This window comes from Ovis aries, chromosome 12 (genome assembly GCF_016772045.2).
Source record: "Ovis aries strain OAR_USU_Benz2616 breed Rambouillet chromosome 12, ARS-UI_Ramb_v3.0, whole genome shotgun sequence".
NCBI lineage: Eukaryota > Metazoa > Chordata > Mammalia > Artiodactyla > Bovidae > Ovis > Ovis aries.
This window is the reverse complement of record NC_056065.1, coordinates 51,073,346-51,087,996: the sequence shown is the minus strand read 5'-3', so window position 1 is coordinate 51,087,996 and position 14,651 is coordinate 51,073,346. Positions and strand designations below refer to the sequence as shown.

At 48.4% G+C, this 14,651-nt stretch overlaps 1 long non-coding RNA gene across 1 annotated transcript; it reads right to left on the bottom strand.

Annotated features, from left to right (window-relative positions):
- Positions 1 to 1,465: 1,465 nt before the first annotated feature.
- Positions 1,466 to 7,480, bottom strand: LOC121820798 (uncharacterized). Its single transcript, XR_006061502.2, has 2 exons — positions 7,345 to 7,480; positions 1,466 to 1,673 (listed from the first exon to the last, which is right to left on the bottom strand). It is a non-coding gene; the product is annotated as an uncharacterized LOC121820798 (long non-coding RNA).
- Between the last annotated feature and the right edge of the window lie 7,171 nt (positions 7,481 to 14,651).

The window sequence follows — 14,651 nt, the reverse complement described above, 5'->3', positions numbered from 1 at the left end:
AGCGCCCGTGCACACACACACTCACATCATTCATTGTTCGGTTGCTCAGTTGTGTCCAACTCTTTGCAACCCCATGCACTGCAGCACTCCAGGCTTCCCGGTCCTTCACTATCTCCTGGAGTTTACTCAAACTCTTGCCCATTGAGTCGGTGATGCCATCCAACCATGTCATCCTCTAGGGAGATTTCAGCAATGTAAGTAAGCTAGTCACGACAAGACAAATACTGATGAGTCCACGTATGTGAGACCTTAGAATAGGCAGATTACTAGGATGGTGGGGTAGGGATTTTGGGTGGTGGTGTACAGAGTTGTTCAGTGAGTACACAGTGTGAGTTTGCACGAGAAAAGTGGTCTGGAGATGACAGTGTGAATGTAGTTGATGCCACTGAGCTGTACACTTAAAGCAGTTGTGTGTTTATGTTTTAAGCTCTCTTCTGTGCTATTACTTTATTATTCTTGGCTTTGCTGGGTCTTCGTTGCTGCGCGTGGTCTTCTCTAGTTGTGGTGTGGGGGCTTCTTTCTGCATTGGCCTCTCTTGTGGAGCACAGGCTCTAGGTGCACAGGCTTCCATTGTTGTGGCTCATGGGCTCAGTTGCCCATAGCATGTGGAATCTACCTGGACCAGGATTCGAACCCATGTCCCCTGCATTGGCAGGCAGATTCTTCCTGGACCACCAGGGAAGTCCTATGATTGGTAAATTTATGTTATCGACATTTTACCAAGTTAAATAATATACATAATTTAAGGCGTGGAGACTGGGAGATGAGCTGATAAAAGTGACGTAGGAGTGCTGAGGTGGGGGACGTACCATGCCTGCCACTGGCATCCTATGAAGTCTTTCCATTGTGTACAAATCCAGTGAGACGCTGCTGGCAGATCTGGGCTTCCTGAAGTGCCTTGCATGGCCACTAGAGGGCAGCATCAGCTAGTGAGCCGGGCACTGAGCCCTGGGGCATCCAACTCTCAAGCCTCTCATAGGGGTCCTCAGCTTCTCTAGATGCAAAATGGGAATCATTCTTGCCTGCCAACTGCATGTGGTTGCATAAGTAAGCAATGTGGCTATGGAATTGCTGCAAGCCTACCACACCATCTTGGACGGAGACTGAATTCCTCAAATGTCCAAACTCCTACCTATTAGGAGGGCCCCCTGGCAGTTCCCACGCTTCCACCACTGTAAGTCCCTATCTGAGAACCTGGCCTCAATAAACACAGAATCGGGACAAAGGACAGCATGAGGTTGCTAGGGAACTCCGAGCCTTTCTGTTTGTCACCCTGTCCCCAAAGTCCCCCTTACCTAAGGCTACACCCAGCACATGCCATCCCCTGCAGGTCAACCAAATGCTGCTCCCTACTCTGCTAGGGACACAAATAGAAATGAGCGATTAAATGAGAGCAGAAAGGGATCAGGATAGGGGAGAGAAGAGAAGGCTGGGCTGATAAAGAAGAATCTCAGAGACCACAGGACATTTTCAGAGAAATGGTTTTATTAAGTTACAGTGCTGATATTGTGAATACCTAGTGGTAAAAAACAATAATCTATGAAGTAGCTATTGTTAATATCCCAGTTCAGAGACAAGCTGCACATCACGGGAACTTCCTGGGGGTCCAGTAGTTAAGATTCCATGCTTCCATGGCAGGGGGTGCAAGTTCCATCCCTGGTCAGGGAAATATGCTACACAGTGGGAAAAATAAAAGAGCAAACACAAACTTCACGTCAGAGAATCAGAGAGATGGTTGTAACTGCCTAGGACTGCACAGCAGAGTCAGGATCAGAGTCCTGTAAAAACTACAAGCCAGTGTTATAGACCCACAAGATATTCAAGAATGTTCCAGAGCCCATCATGTAACACAGATGCCCAAATCCAGCTGAAAACAATCTTAAATGTCTTGAGGCCTTCATTTCGAAGAGATGTTGATTTTAGGGTGTGGGCTTCTGCAAGTGAGGTGTATTTTCCCCGGTGCGTTCAGAAAGGCTCTTGCACTCATGGTGTGTGAGTCACACTAATCTCATGAATGGTCGTCAGCTCAGAGACCTTGGAGTCTGCCCTAGCCATGACCTTCCTTTTGCAGAGAAAAAGAAAAATGTGCTCTTCAGTGGAAAACTACAGACTGTCTCCATGCAGTGTGTCTTCTGAGTTAGTGGATTCTAGCCTTTCATCATTTTTGAGCTGTTTTACAGCCCTGTAAATTGAAGCAACTGATAAATTTATCCTGTCTTAGAGTTTTTCCCTATCCCCTTGTGGAAAAATCAGTTTCACCTCACTCTGCCCATTCATTTCATTATTCCTGACCTATGAATGTGAGTGTTCTTCTGTTGTTGGTTATAACATCTGCCTGGTTCCCTTATAAATTAAAATGTTTAACATATATTCATCTTTTTATCTGTATGGAATCATGATCTTTTCCTTGAAAATGATCTTTTAATGAGGGCTCCCCAGGTGGCTCAGTGGTAAAGAATCTGCCTGCCAGTGCAGGAGATAATGGGTTCGATCTCTGGGTCGGGAAGGTCCCCTGGAGTAGAAGATGGCAATCTGCTCCAGTATTCTTGTCCTATTCTTGTTCTGTTGCTCATTGTCCATGGGAAACCCCATGGACAGAGGAGCCTGGGGGCTACAGTTCATGGGGTGGCAAAGAGTCGACACGGCTGAGCACACAGGCACGCACGACCTTTCAACACCTCCTTCACCGGGTGGTTTGGGCACTTCTTTCAGGCAGGAGGGATGGCAAGTGGCTTGCGACCTTCCTCACTGACCAGTTATGAAGCAGTAGGCGTGAGACTTCCCTGGTGGTCCGGTGGCTAAGATTCTGCCCTCCCAATGCAAAGGGCCTGGGTTCGATCTCTTTCAGGGAACTAGATCCTACATGCCCCAGCGAAGACCCAGAGGAGGAACAAGTAGCAGCAGGCAGGTGGCAGCCGCCTCCCAGAGCCGCGGCTGAACGAGGTGGGTGGGGCAGGGAGGGCTCTGCTCAGGTCGTGGGATGAGATCTTAGCGAGACCTGGCTCTCCCTCTTGTTAAGCCTCTAACCAGCACTTTCCCTGAAGACACAGCCTCTTTAGGCCTGAGGATAAGGAACAGCAGAGGGAGCTGGCTTTCTGAGCTCTTGTTTGGGGCAAGGCTGGAGAGATGGGGTGATTAATTACCCCTGACGGGGTTTCAGCAGGGGTAGGAAGCAGACAGAGAGACCTGGAACGACCAGTGGACCTGCCTAACCAGGAGGCCTAGGCTGTGACTGCCCAGGGGGGGCCAAGACCACTTGGGGGGCCAGGAATGGCCCGCACTAACAGATTCTGGGGGCTGGCCCCGCCCCATGGAGTCCTCCCCGCACCTCCTCACATCTCCGCCTTAAAAGTGAGGACACTGGGGTCCAGGGAGATGCCATGCACAGCCACCGACCATGGTGGAACCACACCCGGGATTTCTCTCAGTGTTTAGAGCCTGACTCTTCCCTGGTAAAGGGACCCAGAGAATGAAGGGCTCGGCCTTCTCTAGACATAACCTTTAACAAGAACTTGGAGTTGAAGAGATCTGGGCGCCTCAGTAATGATGACACGGACAGCTCTGACAACAGCTACCATGTCAGGGGCAGGAGGCGTCTATAGACGTGGGCTCTTTTAGTCCTCACTCCTGCCGTGAGGTAATTACCTCTGATCCGCCCTTCAGACGAGGAAACTGAAGCTTATGTTACACTGCTCCAGTGCCCTCGGCCTGCGGTGGCTTGGACTGAGGCTTGGGTTCCCAGCCTGGGACTGGGCCGGGTCGCAGCAGTGAAAGCACCGGATCCTAGCCACTAGACCCGTGGTCAGTGACAGGGGCCCTGGCCCTTGGGCTTTGCAGAAAAGAATTCCCACAAAGACGGAAAGTAGTGAAGCAAGTAAAGTGTTTATTAGGATGAAAAAGAGCACAGTATGTGTGAACAGACACATGGGCAGGCTCAGAGGGAGAGTCCCTGAGTTGCTGAGTCATGCCCCCATGGCAGTTTGAATTACTTTCATGGGGTATTTCTTCTGGGTTTTCTTTGGCCAGTTTGACTTGCCTGGCTGACAGTCCATATCTGGTATATCCCAGGATCCTCCCAGGTGTGTGCACCCTCTGTTAGCCAAAATGGATCCTACCGAAAAGGCGTCTGGGGTAGAACATCTGTTGACATCCTCTTTGACCTCCAAGGAGCCTTTTCTGCGCATGTGTGCTCAGGGAGGTCACCTGACTTCAGAAGTGAGAAATATGTGGTCTGTGCAGGGTCCAGCCTTAATTGATCTACTATTCTTGGAATTTTGGTCACTAGAGAAGAATCTCTAATTGCTTCATCCTAGGGGACGGGGAGGCGGTCCATCCATCAGGGGTGGATTCTAGCTCCAAATGTCAGGACCTAATCCCTTTCCACCACTGCTTTTACCTCCTAGCTAGTCACTCGGTCCTCCCATCTCTTATTTCTTCATCTGTGAAGAAACTGAATATTTCCTGTAAACAAGGATGTCACAGTCATCAGTGACTGCAGCCCTCCAACATGAGCCAAGGGCTGCCCTGATAGCTTAGTTGGTAAAGAATCCGCCAGCAATGCAGGAGAGCCTGGTTCAGTTCCTGGTTTGGGAAGATCTGCTGGAGAAGGGATAGGTTACCCACTCTAGAATTCTTGGGCTTCCCTTGTAGCTCAGTTGGTAAAGAATCTGACTGCAATGCAGGAGACCTGGGTTCAATCTCTGGGTTGGGAAGATCCCCTGGAGAAGGGAAAGGTTATCTACTCCAGTATTCTGGCCTGGAGAATTCCATGGACTGTATATGTATAGTCCATGGGGTAGCAAAGAGTCGGACATGAGATTGAGCCACGTTCACTTCACTCAATGTGAGCCAGTGAGCCCTGAGGAAATTCAGGAAGGAAAGAATACCTGCCGGCTAGCAGCCATCAAACTGCAGCCACTCCCCACATTGAGCCCTGAGGAAACTCAGGATGTGAAAACACAGGATACTGGCCCCAGGTAGCTGAGGGAATGAGTCAATGAGCCCACACATTTGCATCTTCCCATACACAGAGAAGTGCTAAATTCCTTAATTTGGGATAGCTGGTTTTCTTCAATTAATAACAATCTTTTTTTATCCATAAATCTCATTTTTTATTTTTGACTACACTGGGTCTCCGTTGCTATGCACAGGCTTACTCTTCATTGAGGTGCAGTAGCTTCTCTTGTTGCAGAGCCTGGACTCTAGGGCATACAGGCTCAGCAGTTGCCATGCACAGGCTTTGTTGCCCCAGGCATATGGAATCTTCCTGGACCAGGGATTGAACCTGTGTCCCTTGCTTTGGCAGGTGGATTCTTAACCACTGGACCACCAGGAAAGTCCAACAATAATCTGCTGATGTTCATACTATCTGCCCTTGGTCGCAAGACTTCTGTGTAACCTAACCCTCCCCCCTACACTCACACACACACACCTCATCTTGCCTCTATGGAGCAGTTCTCCCAGAGTTACTTGAGATGCTGCCTCTTGGGCTTAAATCCTAAAAAATTTCCACTGAATAAAACATAACTCTCAACTTTTAGGTTGTGAATATTTTTTAAGCCTACATCTGTAAAACAGAGATAATTATACTTTCCTCATCACAAATAGCATATGACTAAACGCAATGTGGTTCTCTGGACTGGATCCTGGAATGGAAAAAGGATATTAAGTGGAAAAACTGGTGAAATCGGATAAAGTTTGGAGTTTGGTGCATAGTTTTGTACCAATGTTGGTTTCCTCATTTGAACAAATGGGCCGTAGTTATGTAAGATGTTATCAAAAAGGAAGCTGGTGTAGGGTGTAAGGTAACTAACTCTCTCTGTGTTCTTTGCAACATTTCTGGAAGTCTAAAATTATTCCAAAATTAAAAGTGTATTATTTTTAAAAGTAACTGGACAAAAGAGAAGGCTGCGAGCTCTGGGAGGCACTGCCCATTAGTGACAGGAAAACACAAGGACCAGAGGAGGCCATCAGAGGATTTTCTGCAGATGGACCTGTTTTGCTGGGAGGAAGGGACACATACGGAAAAGGGAGGGGGAACCCACTGATGAAAGAGAGGGCAGGGAAGGCGAGGTGGGAGACCCAACCCAATTTATGTGGATTTCTGTTCTTGATTGTTCCCAGGATCAGAGCAAGACCCCGGTGGGGTGGCCCCAGTTGGGTTCTGGCCAGGCAGGCAAACAAAGCTTTGAGGCTGTCGTTCCCCTCCCCATGTGGCCTGGGAGTCCTGGGGTGAGGTGGGGGAAGTGGTGGGTCTCCCTTCACACCAGCAACCAGGAGACAGATGCCAAATGAGAAGTGGGGGATGAGGGGTCTCAGAAAACCAGGGTGACCTTTAGCTAGCTTGGGTGGTAGTTTTTTTTCCTTTTTCCTTTCCATAAACAGAGCAATTCCTCCAGGAAAGAAAATACAACACAGCCCAGGAATCTTGAGCTGTTTCTTTAAAGCCAGCGGAGCTCTTGCAAAGTTCAGGTTCACAGAGAGAGACTGGCTGGAGCAGGAGAGAAACCTGAGAGGCATTAGCCTGAAGGCCTGATCAGAAGGCAGATCCAGGAAGGCCAAGGAGGGTTATGAAAGCTCTGTTTGGGGCCTGTGAGTCATCAGCCAGTCATCTTGGGGCTGTGGCCTCACTGAGCCCAGCTGGAACCTCCCTTGAAAATCTACACCCCTCCATCAGTACCCCACCCCCACCTCTGGGGCAGGGCAGAGCTCTGGGGTGGCCTACAACTCGCCTGGAGCTTCCACTACATTCATTCATTCATTCATTCAGTTCATTCATTCAAATATTCTTGGACCCCTTCAGTATACCGGCCACTGCCCTTGGCACAGCACTCAGTTTAATGAGAGAGACAGAAAACAGAACAGCCTCTGCTGGTGGACACACACACTGGAAGGTCAGGAGAGGAAAGGTGGAGAGATGACATCCACTCAGGAGTGGGGGTCAGCCAGCGAGCTGCCATTTCAGAGCACTCCAGGTGCTTGCTCTCCGAGCAGGGCAGCTGCGTGTGGATGGGAGTATGGGAAGGAGCGAGAATGAGGTCTAGCCAAGGGCAGGACCAAACCAGCAAGGGCCTCTTGGACTGTGGATGAGGGTGGGACTTTATCCCTGAGGGCCTGGGATGGAGGCACTCAGGTGGAGGCACCTTGAGCCCTGGTGGAATTCCAGAGACTGGGAACCAGAGGGCATGGAGACCAGCTGCCCTTTCTCACAGAAGTGGAGACTGGAGCCCAGAGAGGGTGAGACCTGCCGGCCTCACACAGCAGGCCAGGGCCATGCCCAGCTGTCCTGATTTCCAGAATAGGCTTTTTCCCATCCCTCCCACTGTATTATCTTCCAAGACTTACTTGTGGACCCAGGAAGGTGCCTGCAAACATCTCGAGGAGAAGGAATGAAGGGTGTGGGCCAGAAAATTAGACCAGTGTTTTGAATAGGCTGACCTAGGGCGGATGATCCCCCAGGGGAAGGCGGACAGGGTGAGAGTTGACTTGCCTCAAAGGACGATGTGAGTTACTGGAGAACAAGGCTCAACTTCCTTCTTCCTCCCGGCTGTGGTCTCAGTTCCCTGGGAGGAAGTGCAGCCTGGATTCCTGGGGGCGGCCCTCCTCCTTGAAGGTCCAGATAGGGGTGCCAGCTATCTGCAACCCCTACGACTCCTCCACATTCCCTTTCTGGGGCCCTGGTAAGTTTCCATCTTGGCCCCAGGTCTGACTCAGGCTCAGCCCATCATGTGGACATTGGCTGCAAGAATGTGCAGCCTCCTTGCTCTCACCCTGAGCTCAGCCACACTTCCTCTGCCCTGGGCTACATCCCCTTCTCTTTCTCCAGAAGTTGAGCCATTCTGACAAAAAGCCCCTGGCTGCCCAGCCAGTGGAACAAAATATTGACTGCAGGGAAGGTATCTTTGGAGACCGGGTCACCAGGAGCCCTGGTCTCCAGGAGCCCCTGGATGGAAGACCAGAGATAATGACCCCATAAAAGTGAAAGTCGCTCTGTCGTGTCCAACTCTTTGCAACCCTGTGGATTATATAGTCCGTGAAATTCTCCAGGCCAGAATACTAGAGTGGGTAGCCTTTCCCTTCTCCAGGGGATCTTCCCAACCCAGGGATTGAACCCAGGTTTCCTGCATTGCAGGCAGATTCTTTACCCCAGAGCTATCACCAATTGAGGGCCTACGATGTGTCAGGTGCTAATGCAGCCAAGGGCCCCAGGAGGCAGAAATATTCGTGTCCTCGTTTCACAGAGAGGAGAGAAGGTGGACCACAGTCACAGGGAGTGAATGACTATGACGTCCAGGCAGCACCCAGGACCACTCAGGACTGAAGTCAAGGATTTTATTTTATTTTTTAGATAGTTAGTTATTTACTTCTTTATTTGGTTGCACTGGGTCTTAGTTGGGGCATCTGGACTCTTAATTGCAGTGCGTAGGATCTAGTTCCCTGACCAGGGATGGACCATCACTGGACCACCAGGGGAGTCCTAGGTCACGGATTCTAAGTGGGCAGCTGACAAGGTGGTGCGTTTTGCTCCAGCTACAACCAGCCGCCCAGGTGAGGCGCAGAGTGGTCGGAGAGCTGGGTTTGACTCTCGTTGGGGTTTCGGCAGGTGCTGGGAAGGTTGTACAGGCAGGAAGAGCAGTGAGGAAGGAGGGGCCGAGGTTCAGGGAACAGGGCTGGGCTTCCTGACAGCTGGGGTTGGGGAACCAGAGAGAAGGAGGAGGGGAAGGGAGGGGCAGAGGTCAGTCATGGGAAATTAAGGAGACTTTAGTGCAGGCTTTAGTCCTGGGCTCTGAACCCTGGGGTGGCCTCTGCTTGTGGGATGAGTTGTTTGCTTCCTGTTGTGTCCTCAGGAAGTTGCTTCCTTCCTGTTGGGTTCACAGTCTGCGGGGAACAGACCCTCCCTGAATATTTATGGAGAGAGAGTGTGGCTACCAGGGGGAATCTGTGGTGGGGTCACTTTCCTCTTTCTACCATGGTGTTTTATTTTTCTTTTCTTGAAAATGGTTAAAACTTCGTTTGTTTTTGGCTGCTCTGGCTGACCAGGGATTGAACCCATGTCCCCTGCATTGGCAGGCAGATTCTTATCCACTGCACCATCACAGAAGTCCTTCTATGTGTGTTTTAAAATACTCTATTTATTTATATTTGGTTGTGCTAGGTCTTCGTTGCTGGGAGTGCTTTTCTCTGGTTTCGGGGAGTAGGGGCTACTCTCCCGCTGTGGTGTGAGGGCTTCTCACTGCTGCGGCTTCTCTTGTAGCAGAGCACAGGCTCTAGGGCCCTTGGGCTTCAGTAGCGGCAGGGTGTGGGCTTAGTAGTTGCGGCTGCCAGGCTACAGAGCACAGACTCAGTAGTTGTGGTGCGTGGACTTTGTTGCTCCGGGGCGTGTGGGATCTTCCCAGATCAGGGATGGAAGCCTTGTCTCCTGCGTTGGCAGGCAGTTCTTTACCGCTGAGCCACAGGGGAAGCCCGCCATGTTTGTTTGTTTGTTTTAAATAACAGCTTTATTGAGCTATAGTTTACATGCCACAAAATCCAGCCTTTTAAAGGTCTTTTAAACAGTAGTTTTGTTTGCCATCAGGGCTTCTCTGATGGCTCAGCTGGTTAAGAATCTACCTGCAATGAGGGAGACCTGGGTTTGAGCCCTGGGTTGGGAAGATCCCCTGGAGAAGGGAACAGCTTACCCACTCCAGTGTTCTAGCCTGGAGAATTCAGTCCATGGGGCCACAGAGTCAGACACGACTGAGTGACTTTCACTGTGTATATTCACAGAAATATACAGCCATCATCACTATCTAATTTCAGAATATTTGCGTACTAAGTTGCTTCAGTCGTGTCCGACTGTTTGCAACCCAATGGACGGTAGCCCACCAGGCTCTTCTGTCCACGGGATTCTCCAGGCAAGAATACTGCAGTGGGTTGCCATTTCCTTCTCCAGGGGATCTTCCCAACCCAGGGATGGAACCCATGTCTCTTACGTCTCCCGCATTGGCAGGAGGGTTCTTTACCACTGAGCCACCTGGGAAGCCCCTCAGAATATTTGATCACCCCCAAAAAGAAACCTCACACCCGCTTTCCCCATCCCCTCAGCCCCTGGCTACCAGTAATCTATGTCCCATGCATTTGCCTCTTTGGGACATTTTTATCAGTGGAATCACACAATATACCGTCTTTTGTGTCTGTCTTCCTTCACTTAGCGTGTTTTCAAGGTTCACTCATATTGTAGCTTGTATCAATACTTCATTCCTTTTTATTGTCAAATAATACCCCATTGTATGAATATACCGCATTTTATTTATTCGTTCACTGGCTAAAGGGCACTTCGGTTGTTTGCATTTTTTCGACTATTATGAATAATGCTGCTATAAACACTCATGAACAGGTTTTTTTTTTTTTTAATATGTTTATTCTCATTTATTTGGCTGTGTCTGGTCGTATCTGTGGGACTTTCCGTTGTGGCGCATGGCTTCTCTAGTTGTGGTGTGGGGGCTCCAAAGTGCACAGGCTAAATTGTTGTGGTGCTTGGGCCTAGTGAGTTGCTCCGAGGCATGTGGAATCTTAGTTCCCTGACCAGGGACTGAACCCACATTCCTTGCATTGGAAGGTGGATTCATAACCACTGTACCACCAGGCAACTCCCTCATGTACCTGTTTCTGTGAAGATACGTGTTTTCATGTCTCCTGGGTATGCATCTGGCGAAGAGTGGAATTGTTGGGAGAATTTTTACATTGTTTCAATTTTTTACATAATTCTTTGTTAAAATTTTTGAATTTCCTTTTCTAAAAAGATGAGCTGAATCCATAGGAAAAAAAATTATGGAATAATATTTGAGATAAGAAAGAAAGATAGGTGGGAAGCTGAGACTGAGGCTACCACCTGGTTGGTGAATGACTTTGAGCAAATTCCTGCCCTTCTCAGGGCCGGGCCTGTGAAATGGGGCTGGGGCAGGGTTGGGCAGGGCAGGAGCAGAGGGTTGAGCTAGAATGAAGACATTTCAGGGCCCACCCAACCCTGACAGCACAAGGTCTTGAAACTGGCTGGGTTTCCACACCTGGTTAGAGAAACAAAGGAAATGATCTGGCCTTTTGAGTTCTCTCCCTGAAAGAATAAACAACATGATGCAGGTATTCCAGGCAGCAAGCCAAGTTCAACCTAGAGGAATGTTTAGGTCACTCCCTCTTCAATTCCTCAGTGAGATGAAGAGATATTTCACTCTACCTAACATTTATCTTCCGCTCTAAAACAATCTCAAGCTAAAATGTGCATAGGAAATCCTGGGGATCTCAATAGTCAAATGCTGAATCCACAGGGCTGAGGTCACACAGAGTCGGACACGACTGAAGCGACTTAGCAGCAGCAGCAGCAGCAGCAAAGATCTACCAAGTAATGTCAGTGCAGATGGAGAAGACTCTTCAGAGTCCCTTGGGCAGCAAGGAGATCAAACCAGTCAATCCTAAAGGAAATCAACCCTGAATATTCATTGAAAGGACTGAAGCTGAAGCTCCAATACTTCGACCACCTGATGTGATGAGCTAATACATTGAAAAAGACCCTAATGATGGGAAAGACTGAGGGCAAGAGGAGAAGGGGGTGGCAGAGGATGAGATGGTTGGATGGCATCACTGACTTAATGGATGTGAGTAAGCAAACTCCAAGAGACAGTGAAGGACAAGAAAGCCTGGTGTGCTATAGTTCTTGGGGTCGCAGAGAGTTGGACATGACTTAGTGATAAGCAACAGCAACCACAAGCTGATATGCAGCCCATGATTTATTTACTTACTTATTATAATTTAAAAAATTATCTATTTATTTTGTTTGTTTTGGGCTGCACAGGGTCTTTGTTGCTGCATGTGGGCTTTCTCTAGTGGCAGATTTCAGGGACTACTCTTAGTTGCCCTGCTTGGGTTTACCGCAGTGTCTCCTCTTATTATGGAGGATGGGCTTGGTTCCTCTGCGGCATGTGGGGTCTTCCCAGACCAGGGATGGAACCATGTTCCCTACATTGGGAGCCGGATTCCCAACCACTGAACCTCTCAGTTCAGTTCAGTTCAGTTCAGCTCAGTTGTGTCCGACTCTTTGCAACCCCATGGACTGCAGCACGCCAGGCTTCCCTGTCCATCACCAACTCCCAGAGCTTACTCAAACTCATGTCCGTCAAGTTGGTGGTGTCATCCAACCATCTCGTGCTCTGTCATCCCCTGCACCTCCCACCTTCAATCTTTCCCAGCATCAGGGTCTTTTCCAATGAGTCAGTTCTTCACATCAGGTGGCCAAAGTATTGGAGCTTCAGCTTCAGCATCAGTCCTTCCAATGAGTATTCAGGAGTGTTTTCTTTTAGGATTGACTGGTAGGATCTCCTTGCAGCCCAAGAGACTCTCAAGAGTCTTCTCCAACACCACAGTTCAAAAGCATCAGTTCTTCGACACTCAGTTTTCTTTATAGTCCAACTCTCACATCCATACATGACTACTGGAAAAACTATAGCCTTGACTAGATGGACCTTTGTTGGCAAAGGAATGTTTCTGCTTTTTAATATGCTCTCTAAGTTTGTCATAGCTTTTCTTCCAAGGAGCAAGCATCCTTTAACTTCATGGCTACAATCACCATCTGCAGTGATTTTGGAGCCCAATAAAATAAAGTCTCTCACTGTTTCCATTGTTTCCCCATCTATTTGCTATGAAGTGATGGGACCAGATGTCATGATCTTAGTTTTCTGAATGTTGAGCTTTAAGCCAACTTTTTCACTCTCTTTCACTTTCATCCAGGGGCTCTTTATTTCTTCTTCACTTTCTGCCATAAGGGTGGTGTCATCTGCATATCTGAGATTATTGATATTTCTCCCAGCAATCTTGATTCCAGCTTGTGCTTCATCCAGCCTGGCATTTCACATGATGCACTCTGCATAGAAGTTATATAAACAGTGTGACACTGTACAGCCTTGACATATTCCTGTCCTGATTTGGAACCAGTCTGTTGTTCCATGTCCAGTTCTGACTGTTGCTTCTTGACCTGCATACAGATTCCTCAGAAGGCAGGTCAGGTGGCCTGGTATTCTCATCTCTTTCAGAATTTTCCACAGTTTGTTGTGATCCACACAGTCAAAGGCTTTGGCACAGCCAATAAAGCAGAAGTAAGATGGAGGAGCAGGAGGACATGTGCTCATCTTCTTCGAAAACTCCAAAACTACAACTCGCTGCTGAACAACTGTTGACTGGAGAAAGTTGAATCCCACCAAAAAAAGATACCCCACATCCAGGGGCAAAGCAGAGGCCCCAGCAAGACAGTAGGAGGGGCGAAATCGAGTTTAGACTCAAACCCCTTACCCGCCAGAGACCCTCAGAGGGCTCAAACAAAACTTGTGCTCACCAGGACCCAGGGACCCCACAGAGACTGAGCCAGAACTGCGCTTGACTATCCCCTGTGAAGTTACGGGTAAGCAGTAGCCTGCCACAGGGGCAGGGGCTCTGGGTGCAGCAGACCTGGTATGGCATAAGCCCTCTTGGAGGAGGTCACCATTAACCCCACTATAGAGTCGCCAGAACTTACACAGGACTGGGGAAACAGACTCTTGGAGGGTGCAAACAGAACCTTGTGTGCACTGAACCACTAGGGAAGCCTAATTATTATAATTTTTGTTGGAGTATAGTTGATTTACAATATTTGTTGTGTTAGTCGGTATACGGAAAAGTGAATCAGTCATACATATACTTATATCCACTCTTTTTAGATTCCTTTCCTGTATAGCCCTTCACAGAGTATTGAGTAGAATTCCCTCTGCTATATAGTAGGACCTTATTAGTTATCTATTTTATATATAGTGTTGTATATATGCCAGATCACAATTTAAATAGCAAGGCTCTAGGGAATTCCCTGAGAGTCCAGTGAGTCATTAGGACTCCACACTGCCACTGTAGGGGGCTAGGGTTCAATCCCTGATTGGGGAACTAAGATCCCACAAGCCATGCAGCATGGCCAAAAAAAAAAAGGAATCAAAATAAATAAACAGTAAGACTATTCCTCCTACACAAGGGAATGAAATAACACTTTGCAATTTTGCCATTATCCATTAGGGAAAGCTACCCTATTGCGTGTATTTTGATGAATCTCTCATAATTATGACGACTAGGTGAGTGAGAGAACAAAATGCTTATGCCAGAAACAGTGTGAGGGAAAACATCATTTTGTCCTTGCTATAACCCTGTGAGATTAGATGGTGCTCCCCATTTTGCAAATGAGGAGGGTGTTCAGAGAGGGTGAGCAAATGTCAGAGCCATGGCTTGTTCTACAGTCTGACTCCAAACCCAGTGCCCACTCCCCCACACTGCTTGGTCCCCACTTCCCTCTCTCCCACATCTCTGGAACTGCCATTCAGCCCCGGATTTGGAAACAGTTGCAAGCTTTAGATATAAAAGGGATTGAGGATATCTAAGAGCCGGGATATGCTCCTACAGGCATGCAAATTTATGTGACAAGGACGTTCCAGGCAGCAGCATTTATAAGAGAGAAGAGCTGGAAACTCCGTTAGAAACACACAGTAGAATTGCTCAAAGATGACTTAAAATTGTAGCAACTGCCTTCTCATTAGCTTGCATCACCTGTCATTTCTTTCTGGATTTTCATTACTACCTCTTGTTTGTTTCTGTCTATGTCTGTCTCA